We start from the raw sequence: 17,367 nt of genomic DNA on the forward strand, positions 1-17,367 counted from the left end.
AACTGCGCTGCAGGGCAGGGGGCGTGGCTTGGCCTCGCTACTGGCTGCTCGCTGCGCCTGCGCCTGCTCCTGCGCCTGCGTGGTGTGGTGTCCTTTGGCTGGCTAGGCTCTAGTCGGGAGAGCCAAAAGCGCAGAAGTCGGAGGTCGCTGTGGCTGTAGCGGGGGGGTCACCCCTCCACCTGACCACAAGGTACTTTTGTGGAGGGCTAAACGCCTTCATAGTGGACCTGCTTCTGTTCGTTCTGATGGTTGGCACTCAGGGCTAATAAGACGAAATTTAGAATTTTGAACTCACTATGAACCCACGTAGTCGCTTAGCTTTTATGTCACGTGAGCCTGGCTTGTAAATTTTTCCTTTCATTCCAAGGGAATTCCCACAATTACTGTGGAACTCTTTCTCAAGCAGAATCTTATGACACTAGTGCTCTAAGGAACACATTTTGGGAAACATCGATAAACTATTTCCTGTTATTGGACAGATAGATTGTTGGCAGTTTTTAGCCATTGTAAATAACTGTCATCTTTGGGAACATCTTGAATTATTTCCCACAGTACATCCCTAAGAGAGGAATGCCTGGGTAAAACAACATCTTAAAATTTTTTACTAGAAATTCTCAAATTACTCTTAAGAAATATTTCACCAATTTTATACTCCGGCCTTAGGTATTTTCCTCAAACCATATCATTGGAAATTGCCGTATTAAATATTTGTCCGGGCACCTGGGTGGCTCAGTCGGTTAAGCGCCGGGCTTCAGCTCAGGTCACGATCTCATGGTTTGTGAGTTCAAGCCCCGCCTCAGGCTGTTTGCTGACAGCTCAGAGCCTGGTGCCTGCTTCAGATTCTGTGTCTCCCTCTCTCTGCTCTTCCCGGATTTGCACTTTCTCTCTCTCTCAAAAAATAAACATCATAAAATTAAAAAAAAATATATGTCAATTTGATAGGTAAAAAATTATGTATTTTAAAATGCGTTTTGTTTATTTGATTATTAATGTGGTTAAACATTTATACTTTTGTTTAGTGAATTATTTATTTTTGTACTTTGCCCAGCTATCTTGGGTTTGCTTTTTCATTATTGTGGAAATTTTTAATATAATTTCATGTAAATATAAGTGCTTTGAAGGGAGATAGCTGAGTAGGGGGTTGGGGTAGTGACAAAGGACAGAGATTGGAGGCACCTTAATTAATTAATTAATTAATTAATTTAGTTTCTAGTTTACTTTGAGAGAGAGAGAGAGAGAGAGAGCACATGCAGGTGAGCAGGGGAGGGGCAGAGAGAGAGAGAGACAGAGAATCCCAAGCAGGCTCCATGCTTTCAGCACAGAGCCCAGCATCCCCACGAACTGTGAGATCATGACCTGAGCCTAAATCAAGAGTTGGAAACCTAACCAAGCCAACCAGGCACCCCAGAGGCACATTATTTTAGATAGCATGGTTGAAAAGATTGCTCAGAGAAGGTGACATTTGTTTGTCTGAAACATCTTTTATTTGCCTTTATGGAAAACAATGTCCGCATTCATTTCCATCCTTCCCATTGAGCTCTCCTCCAGGGGGTTGTTCTATATGCAGTGTATTAAAAACTTCCTCTGGCTTCCCATTGAGCTTAGCAAATGGAGAGTCCAGCAGGAGGTCAGAGGGAGGAAAGAGAATGAAATTGGGGTATTTATTTTCCTAAACCTCCCTCCCTTCCCCACCAGTAGTCACTCTGGGCTGATGAAGGTCATTACTTCTCTCAAAGCAACTTTCTCTTCATGAAACTTTCATGGTTCCAGTAACTGCTCTATGCCATTACCCTCTGCCCCCCCTCACCCCCACCCAGTTTTTGAAATAGTAACACCTCTATCCCTTGTAGTTTTCCTAACCCTAAACACACATTTATAGTCTCTTTGCAAATACGCTGTCTTTAAATTATCCCAATTTGAGGGGCGCCTGGGTGGCTCAGTCGGTTAAGCGGCCGACTTCGGCTCAGGTCATGATCTTGTGGTCTGTGAGTTCGAGCCCTGCGTCCGGCTCTGTGCTGACAGCTCAGAGCCTGGAGCCTGTTTCAGATTCTGTGTCTCCCTCTCTCTGAGCCTCCCCCATTCATGCTCTCTCTCTGTCTCAAAAATAAATAAACGTTAAAAAAAAATAAAAAAAAAAATAAAATATCCCAATTTGAATGTGCCGTCTATTTACTTTTGAGACCCAGTACCAGAAACCTACCCAGATCCCTTCTACTATTCACCCATCTTTCCACTGCTGTAAGTATTTGCTGCTAATGGCTTATGACTACACACTTCAGAGAATTGCCTTTAGGCTCACGGAGCCACCTTACCCAGAAATGCCCTGGAAGTTTTGCCCTCTCATCCAGGGGGCAGCCTGAAGCCTTTGACTGATGTAAGGGGCAGGGTACAAAAGTCTATTAGCCTTAGTGACTAGGAAAAAAACAACAAAAGGTCAATGAGTCATTTTATCAGATCCTAGGCAGTAATATGAAAATGTATTGTTTAAAACCGTGAGGTACTTGGGCAGATAGACAAATAGACTGCTAGAGAATAGAGAGACTGAAATCAGACCAATGTATATTTGGGAGCTTTATATTTGAGAGCTGATAAAATCCATAGGAAAGGATGAACTATTTAACAAATACTTCTGAAGATACTGGCTATGTAAGAGTACAAGATAAATTTAGATTTCCATACCACATCATTCACAAAAATACATTCCAGTGAGGTTAAAAATCTAAATACCAGGGACGCCTGGGTGGCTCAGTTGGTTAAGCATCTGACTTTGGCTCAGGTCATGCTCTCACAGCTTGTGAGTTCAAGCCCCGCGTCGGGCTCTGTGCTGACAGCTCAGAGCCTGAAGCCTCTTCAGATTCTGTGTCTTTCTCTCTCTTTGCACCTCCCCTGCTCACACTCTGTCTCTCAAAAATAAATAAACAAACATTAAAAAATTTTTTTTTAAATAAATACCAAAAGAAGCTCTAAAACTTTTAATAAAAAAATGGGAGGTATTCTTTATGCCATTAGTAGATAATTCTTAAATGCAAAGCGCAAACAGGAAAATATTTATACATTTTCCTACATTAAGACAAAAAACTTCTGCATGATAAAACGTAAAAAAAAAAATGAACACACAAGTCACAGAGAAAACAGCTGCAACTCATATTACCAATGAAATATATATGTCCAGAATATATAAAATGCTTTTAGAAATTGAAAATATCAAAAGAAATATTGCCAAAAGATGTAATAGTAAATTCAGAGAGGAAGAAAGATGTCCAATAAATATATGTAAAGATGTCCAGCCTCTTTAGGAATTAGAAAATGTTAATTAAAACAAAGATATAACATTTTATGTTTTCATATTTATTAATTTTGCTAATATCAACTGTTAGTGATAATGTGGAGAAATAAGAACAGTAATGCAGGACTGGAGGGAGGGCAATGGGTATAATTTTGGAAGGCAATTTAGAACTAGCAAATAAAATTGATAATGCATGTTCTCTGTAACTCAACGTTTCTGCTACTGGGGCTTGCTTATCAGGGAGAAACTCTTGTTCAAGGAGGCATGTACAAAGATATTTGTACATGAAAAAATACGTTGTAGTTTGGTCCAGTGGGAAGCATAAGAATGAAATGAATGAACTAGATTTGAATGTGTCAATGTGTACAAATCTCAAAAACTTGTAGGTTAAAAAAAAAAAAAAAGGTTGAGTATAGATATGGTACCAAACATTTAGCAAGTTTACTCAAAAGAAGAACAAAATATGTATAAGTTTGTTAATACTCATTTTAAGTGGGGTGTTATTTCTGGGTAGATAGGGGTGGAAAGTGGGACTGTAGTTGTATTTGTAGTGTTTTGTTTCTTTGAAAATAAAGATAATCTAAAGAGGATATTAAATAGAAGCAATATATTAATAGAGATTTAATCTCAGTAGTGAGCATATCAATATCTGGTACATTTCCTATAGTTTTCTATTTGGCATAAATAATAATAAAACATTAAAAAACAGCACATGTTAAAAATATATAGAAAAAATTAAAATGAACAATGAAAATAATAAAGCTTTAAATTATGCCTAAATTATTTGTGTTAACATGGCTGTAAAACTCCAGTTAAAAATTTGTTGATGAGGAAGATACTTGATGTAAAGAATTAATAAATACAAGCTTGGTCTTTAAAAAAAGTCAGAACATTTTGCCTCTCATGGGATAACCATATGGTGCTTTCATACTATAGAACTCCCCATGGGAGAAGTTTTTTTCAACACCAGAAACCAAAATGTTTAAGCAAAAACATTAATTACAAAATACTGTTTCCAATGTTCTCTTACCTCTTGAGATTAATGTTTTTGCTTAACATTTTGGTTTCTGGGATTGAAAAAACTTTTCCATTAAACTATGCATTAAAAATATTTAAAAATATATTATCTAGCATTCTGGTGAGGTAATTTACTATCAGTTAACTATTATAAATATAGTATCTATCGTTACAAATTAATACATAATATAAAAATAATACATTGAAATAATGTGCATTAAAATATTTAAAATATATTATCTAGCATTTTTAGCTCTACTGGGGAGGCGTTTTTTCAAGATACCTAGTTTGCTGCATTGCTGGAAACAGAAGTTGGAGGTGATATATATGTAGATACTTGAATGTGGTAAAGAAGCAATCTATGCAAAAATTAGTTCTGTGGAAAGAACAGAAGTTCTGAGCAGGGATAGTTTAGAGTATCTGAGAACTGTCAATATAGCAAGTATAACTAACATGGTATAGTAGAGTGGGGAGAGTAGTAGGAGACAATGTCAGAGAGGTAGGCCTAAGATAGGTCCTATTACAGTCTTATAGGGCATGGTAAGGATTTTGGATTATTCAGATTTTGGTGGGAAACCATAACATAGTTTGATAAGAGGAATGATGTGATAGGATTTACATTTGTCTGTTTGTTCTATGGAATATAGTTAGTAAGGGAATCAGCTGGATTTTGAAGTAGTCCAGATAGGCTACTATATTGATTATCGTCTCTTTTCCTGAAACAAACACAAAAGCACTGAATACTATGGCACATGGATATTATTAGCATGTCTTTTATTACCAACATCATTTTATTGCCACAATGCCCTTATTTCTACAGCTGCTATGAGGCAGGCCACTTGGAAGAAGAATTCATGTAATGGGGTTTTTTAATGCCATTATTTTACTTCTGCAAACTCTGCTTCCGTTAATTATTTTCAACATGGTATGTTTTAGTAAATTCCACAGTTAGTCTTCTTGGTTGAGGTAATTTCTCATCTAGTTCCACAAATTACCTGGAATATATTATTGAATTAAATAGAGTATCTGGGTGGAAAGGCTGTTTATGGGCAGGGCATCATTTATTGCACATAAGTACCATTATTCATCATTATGCTCATTACAGTACAAAGGCTTTATCTGCTTTTGACATCTTGCCCTTTAAAGCAACCCAATTTCGGCTGCATGTGGAGATTTAAGAAGAAGTACAGCCCATTTTTCTAATGATGGTGCTATAGAAGCTAATGGCAGCATAAACCACTCTAGACAACTAAGAACAACTTGAGGAGTACTTTTAAATACTTTTAGAGGAAAACCTGAAAACCTATCAAGAAGGAAAAATTGAAGTTTACTTTATAATCAAAGAGCCTTTAATTCTTGTTATTACCATAAGGAAAAAAGGAAACACACCTTAATATGAATAGAATTTGCATGTGTGCATGTGCATGGGTAATCTTCCCTACAGAGACTTTGGTTAGTAGAAAACATGCATTATGAGGAATTAGAAATTGAGTTCAAGTATGAATCAAATTCTGGTTTGGCCATTTGTTGAGTGACCTTAGGCAAGTCAGTTTGTCTCTTGGGCTGCTTGCTTTAATATTCCACAGTTCTGTAATCTCTCTTTGTATTAAAAAAAGGGGTGATCAATTCCCACTTGACAAATGTCTCATTTGTGGATAACTGCTTGACAACTGTGATGTTTGTCCCTGCAACTCTGATCCTCAGAGGCACTGGCCTCATGATTTTCTGTCTGCTGCTCGTGATGTGTCCTGGGTTTTAATAATTTTTGGTGATGAAGGTAGTGCTGATAATGCAGTTGAAAGTGCATGAAATTGAACGTTTGTTGTGTTTTAAATCTCTTTTATTATCAAGCCTTCTAAGAATGTCTTAAGAAATACTACTACTGGGAGCATAACCACCCATGATACCCACTGTCTTTTGTTTTATTGATGATATATTGGTGATATATTTCCTTTTGAATATTGTCTCCCTAGAGAAAGCATGGGGTAAAGGTTACTGTTAGATCTTTAACTTCAGTGCTGCTTTAAATTTTCTATTTGTGCTTTAGAAGTTTTCTATTTGTCCTTTAAGTTTCTGAGATCACTAATCTGGGATTACTTAGAGGTAAGAGTAAGAAAATGTGATTGTAGGAAGGCATGGGCAAAGGAGAGGGTAATAGTAAGTTTCAGGGTTCAGGTTGGCATGGTTGGAAAAAAAATGAGAGCAGAAGTATGAGGATGGGAGAGAGGGGAGGATTTATTCTATTTACCCAAAATGTGTATTTATAATACAGGCCTTTTATCAAGTCATCCATTCATTAATTCATTGAATATTTGTTAAATGATGTTACGCTAGGTGGCAGGGAGTCAAATGCAAATAGGATACCATCAAACAGTGAAAAGAGATAATAGGTTTATGGAAGAGATGCAAAACAATTCTTTGGGAGTCTGGAGAGATAAGAAAGTTCTTTGTTATTGAGAAGATCAGGGAAGTCTCTGGAAAAGAGGTCTTGAAGGACGGGTAGAAGTTTTTCATTTATAGCAAATATTTAGTGAATACCTATATTGTGGCAGGATTTCTTCTTGCTGCTGGGGATACAGAATCAAGCAACACAAAGCCCTTGCTCTTGAGGAGCCTTCATTCTGGAAGGAAAAGACAGAAATTTAGCATACGGTGTTTCTTTTTTCTTCATAAGTGTTACAAAGAAAAATAAAGCAGAATAACAAGAGTTCAAAGTAATGGGTGGTACTATTTTATATAGGGTATATACAGAAATGGCTTTATTAAGAAGATGTCTTCTGAGCAGAAACATGATGGAAGAGGGTGCAAGACATGTGGATATCTGGGGTGTGAGCACTGCAGGCAGAACAAGCACGAAGACCCAGAAGTGGGAGCATGCTTGATATGTTTTATTTTTATTTTTTAAAATATAATTTATTGTCAAGTTGGCTAACATACAGTGTGTACAGTATGTTACTGTAACATACATACAGTGTATGTACAGTGTGCTCTTGGTTTTGGGGGTAGATTCCCATGATTCATTGCTTACATACAACAAACACCCAGTGGTCATCCCAATAAGTGCCCTCCTCAATGCCCATCACCCATTTTCCCCTCCCCCCATCAACCCTCAGTTTGTTTTCTGTATTTAAGAGTCTCTTATGGTTTGCCTCCCTCTCTTTCTGTTTGTAACTACTTTTTCCCCCTGGTCTTCTGTAACTACTTTTCCCCCCCCATGGTCTTCTGTTAAGTTTCTGAAGTTCCACATATGAGTGAAAACATGATATCTGTCTTTCTCTGACTGACTTATTTCATTTAGCATAATACTCTCCAGTTCTATCCGCGCTGCTCCAAATGGCATAATTTCATTCTCATTGCCAAGTAGTATTCCACTGTATATATAAACCACATCTTTATCCATTCATCAGTTGATGGAAATTTAGACTCTTTCCATAATTTGGCTATTGTTGAAAGTGCTGCTATAAACATTGGGGTACATGTACCCCTGTGAATCAGCACTCCTGTATCCTTTGGATAAATTCCTAGTAGTGCTATTGCTGGGCTGTAGGGTAGTTCTATTTTTAATTTTTTGAGGAACCTCCATACTGTTTTCCAGAGTGACTGCTCCAGTTTGCATTCCCACCAACAGTGCAAGAGGATTTCTGTGTCTCCACATCCTCGCCAACATCTGTTGTTTCCTGAGTTGTTAATTTTAGCCACTCTGATTGGTGTGTATGAGGTGCTATCTCAGTGTGGTTTTGATTTGTATTTCCCTGATGATGAGTGACTTTGAGCATCATTTGATGTGTCTGTTGGCCATCTGGATGTCTTCTTTGGAAAAGTGTCTATTCATGTCTTCTGTCCATTTCTTCACTGGACTATTTGTTTTTCAGGTGTTGAGTTTGGTAAGTTCTTTATAGATTTTGGATACTAATCCTTTATCTGATATGTCATTTGCAAATATCTTTTCCCATACTGTCAGTTACCTTTTAGTTTGACTGATTGTTTCCTTTGCAGTGCAGAAGCTTTTTATCTTGATGAGGTCCCAAAAGTTCATTTTTGCTTTTTAATTCCCTTGGCTTTGGAGATGTGTCAAGCAAGAAATTGCTGCAAAGAGGTCAAAGAGGTTGTTGCCTGTTTTCTCCTCTAGGGATCTGATGGCTTCCTGTCTCACATTTAGGTCTTTTATCCATTTTGAGTTTATTTTTGTGTATGATGTAAGAAAGTGGTCTAGTTTCAGTCTTCTGCATGTTGCTCTCCAGTTCGCCCAGCACCATTTGCTAAAGAGACTGTCTTTTTTCCATTGGATAGTCTTTCCTGCTTTGTCAAAGATTAGTTGGCCATACATTTGTGGGTCCAATTCTAGATTCCCTATTCTATTTCATTGGTCTGTGTGTCTGTTACTGTGCCAATACCATATTGTCTTGATGCTTACAGCTTTGTAGTAGAGGCTAAAGTCTGGGATTGTGATGCCTCTTGCTTTGGTTTTCTTTTTCAACATTGCTTTGACTATTCAGGATCTTTTATACATCAAGAAGGCTTGTGTGGTGGGGCACCTGGGTGGCTCAGTCAGTTAAGCATCTGACTTTGGCTTAGGTCATGATCTCATGATTTGTGAGTTCAAGCCCCATGTTGGGCTCTGTGCTGTCATCTCAGAGCCTGGAGCCTGCTTTGGATTCTGTGTCTCCCTCTCTCTCTGTCTCTCCTCCACTCACTCTCTCTCTCTCTCTCTCTCAAAAATGAACATTAAAAAAAAGAAGGCTAGTGTGGCTGCAATAAAACAAGCATGAAGAAAAGCATTAGAATATGAAATCAGAGATGTTGAGGGGCCATATTATGGAGGGTCTTGTAGCCTATATAAGAACTTTGGATTTTACTTTAAGCAAGGTGAGAAATCACTCGATTTAAGTAGAGAAATATGATTATACTGATGGGTAAAGAACAGATTATGTGTTCATTGGAGAGGGCGCAAGTAATGATGGAAGCAGGGAGACTTGTTAGTAGATTATCAAGGTAATCCAATTGAAGAGTGATGGTGGCTCAGATCTGAGTGGTAATAGCAAACATAATGGAAATACTTGGAATTTGATGTATTGTAAAATTAGAACCCAGGGGATTTGATTTTGAATTGGGTATAAGATGTGAGAAAAAGAGAAGAGTCAAGGATGACTCCAAAATTTCTGACATGGAGCAACTGTAAGGTTGATAAGTAATCTTAAAAAACATGGAACAGTTGATATGGTAAAGGCTACAGAAAAGAGCAGGTGTAGTGGGGGAGGTACTATTTTATATAGGGTATATATAGAAATGGCTTTATTAAGAAGATGTCTTTTGAGCAGAAAAATGATGGTCTTTAATCCAATTTGAGTTTATTTTTGTGTATGGTATAAGAAAGTGGTCCAGTTTCATTCTTTTGCATGTAGCTGTCCAGTTTTCCCTATACCATTTGTTGAAGAGACTATATATCTTTTTCCCATTGGGTATTCTTTCTTGCTTTGTTGAAGAGTAATCTATATGTCTGTTTTTGTCCCAGTCAGAACTATACTATTTTGATTACTACAGCTTTGTAATATAACTTGGAGTCTGGAATTGTGATGCCCCAGCTTTTCTTTTCTTTTTGAAGATTACTTTGGCTATTCAGGGTCTTTTGTGGTTCCATACAAATTTTAGGATTGTGTATCCTGACTCTGAAAAATGCTGTTGGTATTTTGATAGAGATTGCATTAAATGTATAGATTGCTTTGGGTAATAAGCATTTTAACAATATTTATTCTTCCAATCCATGAACATGGATGTCTTTGCATTTCTTTGTGTCATCTTCAGTATCTTTCATCAGTGTTTTATAGTTTTCAGAGTACAAGTCTTTCAGCTCTTTGGGTAGGTTTATTCCTAGGTATCTTGTTCCTTTTGGTGCACTTGTAAATTAGATTGTTTTCTTAATTTCTCTCTCTCTCTCTCTTTTTTTTTTTTTTTTTTGCTGTTTCATTATTGGTGTATAGAAATGCAACAGATTTCTGTTGATTGATTTTCTATGCTACTTTACTGAATTCATCAATCAGTTCTAGCATTTTTTTGGTACAGTCTTTCAGGTTTTCTATATATAGTATCATGTCATCTGTAAATAGTGAAAGTTTTACTTCTTCCTTACCAGTTTGGATGTCTTACATTTCTTTTTGTTGTCTAATTGCTGTGGCTAGGACTTCTAGTATTATGTTGAATAAACGTGGTGAGAGTGGACATCCTGGTCTTATTCCTGACCTTTGGGGAAAGGCTCTCAGTGTTTCCTCATTAAGGATGATGTTAGCTGTGTCCTACTTTGTTGAGGGCTTTTTATCATGAATGGATGTTGTACTTGCCAAATGCTTTTTCTGTGTCTATTGAAGTGATCGTGTAGTCCTTATTCTTTCTCTTATTGATATGATGTATCATATTGATTTGTGAGCTACATTTGCATCCCAGGGGTAAATCCCACTTGATTGTGAATGATTTTTTTAATGTATTGTTGGATTTGTTCTTCTAGTGTTTTATTGAGGATTCTTGCATTGATATTCATCAGAGATATTGGCCTATAGTTCTTTTATTTTGTGGTGTCTTTATCTGGTTTTGGTCTCAGGATGATGCTGGCCTCATAAAATGCATCTGGAATATTTTCTTCCTCTTTTATTTTTTGGAATAGTTTGAGAATAGGTATTAAATCTTCTTTAAATGTTTGGTTGAATTTGCCTGTGAAGCCATGTGGTCCTGGACTTTGTTTGTGGGAAGTTTATTGATAACTGATTCAATTTCTTTGTCTCTTTAAAATTTCTATTTCTTCCTGTTTCAGTTTTGAGAGGTTATATGTTTCTAGGAATTTACCCATTTCTTCTAAGTTGTCCAATTTTTTGGCATATAGTTTTTCATATATTCTCTCATAATCCTTTGTATATTTGTTGTGTTGATTGTTATTTCCCCTCTTTCATTTCTGATTTTATTTATTTGGGTCCTTTTCTTTAAAAGTCTGGCTAAAGGTTTATCAATTTTATTGTTTTTTTCAAAGAACCAGTTCCTGATTTCATTGATCTGTTCTATTATTTTTTAGTTTCTGTATCATTTATTTCTGCTCTAATCTTTATTATTTGCTTACTTCTGCTGATTTTAGGTTTTGTTTGTTGTTGTATTTTTTCTAACTCCTTTATGTATAAGATTAAGTTGTTTATTTGATATTATTCTTGCTTCTTCATGTAGACCTGTATTGCTATAAATTCTCCTCTTAGACCTGCTTTTGCTGCATCCCGAAGGTTTTGCATCATTGTGTTTTCATTTTCATTAGTTTCCATGTGCTTTTTCATTTCTTCTTTTATTTCCTGGTTGACCCATTCATTGTTTAGTAGCATGTTATTTAATCTCTATATATGTGTGGTCTTTCCAGATTTTTTCTTGTGGTTGACTTGTGGTTGAGTTTCATAGCATTGTGGTCAGAAAAGATGCATGGCATGACTTTTATCTTCTTTAATTTGTTGAGGCTTTTTTTTAATGACCTAATATGTGATTTGTAATTTTAATGACCTAATATGTGCACTTGAAAAGAATGTGTATTCTACTCTTTTAGGGTGGAATGTTCTGAATATATCTGTTAAATCCATTTGGTCCAGTGTGTCATTCAAAGCCATTGTTTCCCAGTTGATTTTTCATTTAGATGATCTGTTCATTCATGTAAGTGGAGTATTAAAGTCTTCTATTATTATTGTATTATCATTTCTAGTTCCTTTTGTTTGTTAATAGTTTATGTATTTGGATACTCCATTTTGGGTGCATAAATATTTACAATTGTTAAATCTTCTTGTTGGATTATGCCCTTTATTATTATGTAGTGTCCTTCTTTGTCTCTTGTTATAGTCTTTGTTTTAAAGTCTAGTTTGTCAGGTATAAGTATTGCTACTCCAGCTCTCTTTTGACATCCACTTGCATGATGTATTTCTATCCCCTCACTTTTAATCTGCAGGTATATTTAGGTCTAAAATGAGTCTCTTGTAGGCCGCATATTGATGGGTCTTTTTGTTTTTAATCCATTTTGTCACCCTAGGTCTTTTAATTGGAATATTTAGTCTATTTGCATTCATTCATAGTAATTATTCATAGATATGTATTTATTAACATTTGATTACTCATTTTGTGGTTGTTTCTGAGGATTTTTCACGGATCATTTCCTATCTTTCTCTCTTTCATGGTTTGCTGGATTTCTTTAATGATATATTTGAATTTCTTTCTCTTTATTCTTTGCATATTTATTGGTGGTTTTTTATTTGTGGTTATATAACATCTATATATAGCAGTTTGTAGTAAGTTGATGGTCATTTAAGTTTGAGCCAATTCTTTACTCTTTTCCTTCCCACATTTTAGGTATATAAGGTGTCATATTACACCTTTTTATTCTGTGAGTTCGTTGACTCATTTTTTAAAGAAATATTTATTTCTACTGTATTTGTGTTTCCTACCTTCATACTGTCACTTTTGAGCTTTCCTTTCCACTCAAAGTGTCCTTTTAAATGTTTCTTGTAGGGCTGGTTTAGTAGTCATGAACTCCTTTAGTTTTGTTTGTCTGGGAAACTCTTGATCTCTCCTATTCTGAATGATAGCTTTGCTGGATAGAGTATTATAGGCTACAGATTTTTTTTTCATTTTTCAACACTTTTAATGTATCACGCCAGTCTCTTCTGGCTTGGAAAGTTGCTGCTGAAAAATCCCCTGATAAAGTTATGGGATTATCCTTGTATGTTACTGTCTTCTTTTGTCTTGCTGCTTAAAAAGTTTTTTTTCTTTATCACTATATTTTCCCATTTTAATTAAAATATGTCTTGGTGTGGATCTGCTTTTGTTGATTTTGTTGGAGGTTCTCTGTTCCTTCTGGATCTGGATATCTGTTTTTTTCCCAGATTAAGGAGGTTTCTTGCTATGATTTCTTCAAATAAATTTTCTTCTCCCTTTTCTCTTTTCTTCTTCTGGGACTCCTATAATATGAATGTTATTATGTTTGATGGAGTCACTAAGTTCCCTAAGTCTGTTCTCATTTTGCATGATTATTTTTTCTCTCTTTTGTTCAGCTTGATTGCTTTCCATTACTCTGTTTTCTAGGTCATTAATTTGTTCCTCTGCTTCTTCCAGCCTGCTGTTCATTGCATTAAGCATGTTTTTACTGCACTCTTCATCTCTGGTTCTTTTTTACCTCACTGATGTCTCCCACTCTTTTCTCAAGTCTATTGAGTATCTTTATGATTATTGCTTTAGGTACTCCATCAGGCATGTTACTTATATCTGTTTCACTTGGATCTCTGGCTATGCTTGTCCTTTTCTTTCATTTAGGATAAATTTCTCTATGTTCTCATTTTGTCTAAATCTCTGTGCCTGTTTCTCTGTGTTAGGAGAGTCAACTATATTGCCTGTTCTTGAGAGTAACGGCCTCATGAAGAAGAGGTCCTGTAGTGTCTTGCTATGTATTGTCCCTTATTCCCTAGGGCTTGGCACTTCCGGGAATGTCTCCAATGTGTACTGCATGTGCTCTGCTTTTGTGTCCTAGCTGCTTTATCCTTTGGGCTGGTCATTTGCAGAGGTTCTCCTTACCTGCTGTGAGCAGTGATGGGTTCCTGGCCTGACTGTGGTGCATTTTAACTAGGTGTGCTCTTGTCTGCTTATAAAATGAGACCTGTTGCCATGCTGTGGAAACTGAGGTTCCACAAAACTCTCAGGATGGGAGACACAGTGTTGGTAGGGCCTGTCTTCTGGGGGAGGGTCCCACTGTGTTGGGACTGAGGCAAGTGTGACTGGTTTCAAAGGAAGGTTCCAAAAGAGCATGGGGGTGTTTGGGCTTAGTGTAAGCAAGTGAAGTAGTAAGTGTGAGTGCTGTGCTGGTTCTTGTAGGTGGCCCTGTGGTTATGCTGAGGGACAGGTGAGGGAAATGGTGCCTGCTAGTTCCTTGGCTCTCAGAGGGATCTCTCCATGAATGCTGCCTCTCTGGCACACACTCCAAGATGAGCAAATAACCTTGCCACTCAGGTGTTCTTCAGATCACTATTTCTAAGTTGTGTATCCAGGGGCTGTTTGTCTTGCCTTTTCTCCAAGAGGAGCACCAATGCCTCTGGGCTCTCCTCAAGCCAAGCCTGCTGACCTTTAGGAACTACAATCTTTAAGCCCTGCTGGTGACAAGAACTCACAAAATTCAATCTGTCTAGCTTTCCAAGACAATATCTATGGGGATTTGTTTTCCCCATACACTCCCCTGTGTGTTCGTCTGAGGCTCCCTCTCCACTGCAGTGGCACTCTCCATTTCTCTCCCACACCATGTCTCTGTACTTCCTACCTTCTTCAGTGTGGCCTCTTCTCTGCCTTTAGTTGTGGAGTTTGTTCTGCCAGTCTTCAGGTCAATTTCTGAGATATTTAGGATGATTTGATAGTTATCCAGTTGTATTCGTGGGACAAGGTGAGCCTAGGGCCCTCCTATTCTGCTGCCATCTTCCCTTAAGGAAAAACTTGTGAAATGCTTCCTTGAGCAAAATTTTGAAATGTTTTATGCAGAAATGTATCAAAAGGGTGTTAGGCATACAGGAAAAAGAGGTAGTTAATGGCAGAAGAATCATTAGAAAAACTGAGATTTAGAGATCTCATAGATGAAAAATTAGAAACATTTTTTTTAATGGAGAGAAGATAGTTGGATTCTGGTTAAGGACTGTATGTGAGAGTACATACACTAACAATATCTGCTTAACCACAAGGAGCTCTATGTCTAGTTCTGCTTGATTATGAAATATTATCTAAAACTGGTGCTTTCTTCAGAACCAAATGCTTTTTAAGTATTTGACAAGATTGTTAGAGAAAGGGCTTGTATTTTAAGACTCCCAGAATTATTATTAAAAAGTTATTCCTTATAGATCTATTTAGTCCCTAAGAGGGTGTTACATTTTGTTATTTAATCCATGTATGAGTGTTTTACTTCCAGGGCTCATCTGCTCTGACCAAATCCATAGAGAGGCTCATGATATAAAATAAGAATGCCATAATGTTTCCATTAGTAAGTGGATGCTTTATATCTTCTGTAAAATGGTAATTTTATAGTATAATGCTGGAAATATTTTTTAAACATTAACATTTATTAAATACTAATTTTATTGCTATAAAGACAGATATGGTTAAAAATAGCCACTCACTTTTCCCACTTTGAAATATATATGCTAATTTATTTCCTTCTTTTAAAAGAACTAAGGGGGCATCTGGGTGGCTCTGTCGATTGAGCATCTGACCCTTGATTTTGGCTAGGTCATGATCTCGTGGTTCCATGGGTTCGTGCCCCACATCTGGCTCTGGGCTGTCAGTGCAGAGCCTGCTTGGGATTCTTTCTCTTCCCCTTTCTCTCTGCCCCTTCCCAATTTGTGCTGTTTCTGTCTCTCTCTCAAAATAAATAAATACTTAAAAAAATAAAAGAACTAAGCACAAAGTATGAAGTGGGAAGTATTTAGGCATTTGACAAATATGACTTCTTGAAATATTCAGGTTATGTATGAACATGAGGAATCTTTCTAATAAAAGGGCAGTTTATTTGTTTGTATCCAGTAGTATTTATAAAACAAAATATATAAATTCAATAATTTATCTAAGCTATCTCTTTCAAAATGGAAAGCCAATATATTTGCTGTTTGATCGAGAGAGAGGAGAAGTGGTGGGGAAAGGAGGAAGTGGAGTTAGAGACTATACACAAGGTCATCATGTTTGGGTTAGGAGTTGTGGTAGATTATAGAAATGACCACAGATTCTTCCCATTCCTGTAAACATGTCCCTTTGCAATGTCACCTTTCAAATCCTCTAACAAAAGTTGGTATCTACTCTGTCTTGAAGCTGGGTGTTTGCCCTCTTGCTACATTTTAAGGGGGTTTACCCTGTTGCTACACTTAAAGCTCATAGATCACCCATATGCTGAAGGTATGAGAGGCTGTGTTGAGGAGACCCAAGGTGCCGCAGCCAATAATCTGTCAGGATCTGGCCAACAGCCCAATAACCACCAGTCATGTAACTGAGGCCATCCTTGAACATCCAGCCAGCTTACCTGCCAGTTGATGAAAGAAGAAAGAGAGGCATTATATGTTGATGAAAGTGTTAAACAATTAATAGTATATACTATTTATATCTTTTTTGCTGGCCATTCTTCCTCAGAGGCCCATAGGCAACAGCCATGGTACCCATCTAGAATAGCCTGATCCTGAGCCCCACTTCCACAAGCTTGGCAGCAGCTTTGTGGCTCAACCAGATAGCACAGAAGATCTGAAGACCCAAGGCCCAGCAAGCCAAGGTAGGCCACATTGCCCTGTGCCTCGTGTCTGGGCCCATCCAGCCTATAGTGAGGTGAAGGCTGGCAGGGGCTTTGGTTTGTGAGTTAAGGGTGGCTGGAATTCACAAGAAAGTGGCATGGACCATTAGGATCTCAGTGGATCCAAGAAGGTGGAACAAGTCCACAGAGTCTCTGCAGGCAAACATGTGGCCCCTGAAGGAGTACCACTCCAAAATCATTCTCTGACCCAAGAAGCCCTCAGCTCCCAAGAAGGGAGACAGCTCTGTTGAAAAACTCAAACTGGCCACCCAGCTGATAGGACCAGTCATGCCCATACAGAATGTCTACAAGACGGAGAAGGCCAGAGTCATCTCAGAGAACTACGATGGTTCACCAGCATTTGCATGACTCATGCCAATGCCAAGCTCGTTGGCAAAAAGGACCAAGGAAGCTGAAAAACAGGATGTTGAAAAGGAAAAAGGAAAAAATAAAGTGCCATTGGCAACTTGTGATAAAAAGTACATATATATTTCTAAAATTGTATGCAGTTAACAGCACAACCTCAAAAATATAAAGCACACGTTGACAAAACCAAAAAGAAAAACAGGAAAAAAAGAAAAATCTACAATCATAAAAAAATTTTTTAACACACTGATAGGAAAAGTGAAGAATAAAAAAAATAAAATTTGAATATAACAATTATAAACTGACTTAACGGATATCTATAAAGCACTTATTCAGCAACTATAGGATATATCTTCCCAAACCTCCTCTTAGCAAAATTGACCTTGTG

At 37.2% G+C, this 17,367-nt stretch overlaps 1 long non-coding RNA gene across 1 annotated transcript in view; it reads left to right on the forward strand.

Moving 5' to 3' along the window:
- Positions 1-121: 121 nt before the first annotated feature.
- LOC122239587 overlaps positions 122-17,367 on the forward strand; it is a 48,997-nt gene continuing 31,751 nt past the window's right edge. Inside the window, exon 1 of the long non-coding RNA XR_006218802.1 lies at positions 122-190. This is a non-coding gene — a long non-coding RNA (uncharacterized LOC122239587). The remainder of the gene's footprint in view (positions 191-17,367) is intronic.

Source organism: Panthera tigris, chromosome B3, assembly GCF_018350195.1.
Source record: "Panthera tigris isolate Pti1 chromosome B3, P.tigris_Pti1_mat1.1, whole genome shotgun sequence".
Lineage (NCBI taxonomy): Eukaryota > Metazoa > Chordata > Mammalia > Carnivora > Felidae > Panthera > Panthera tigris.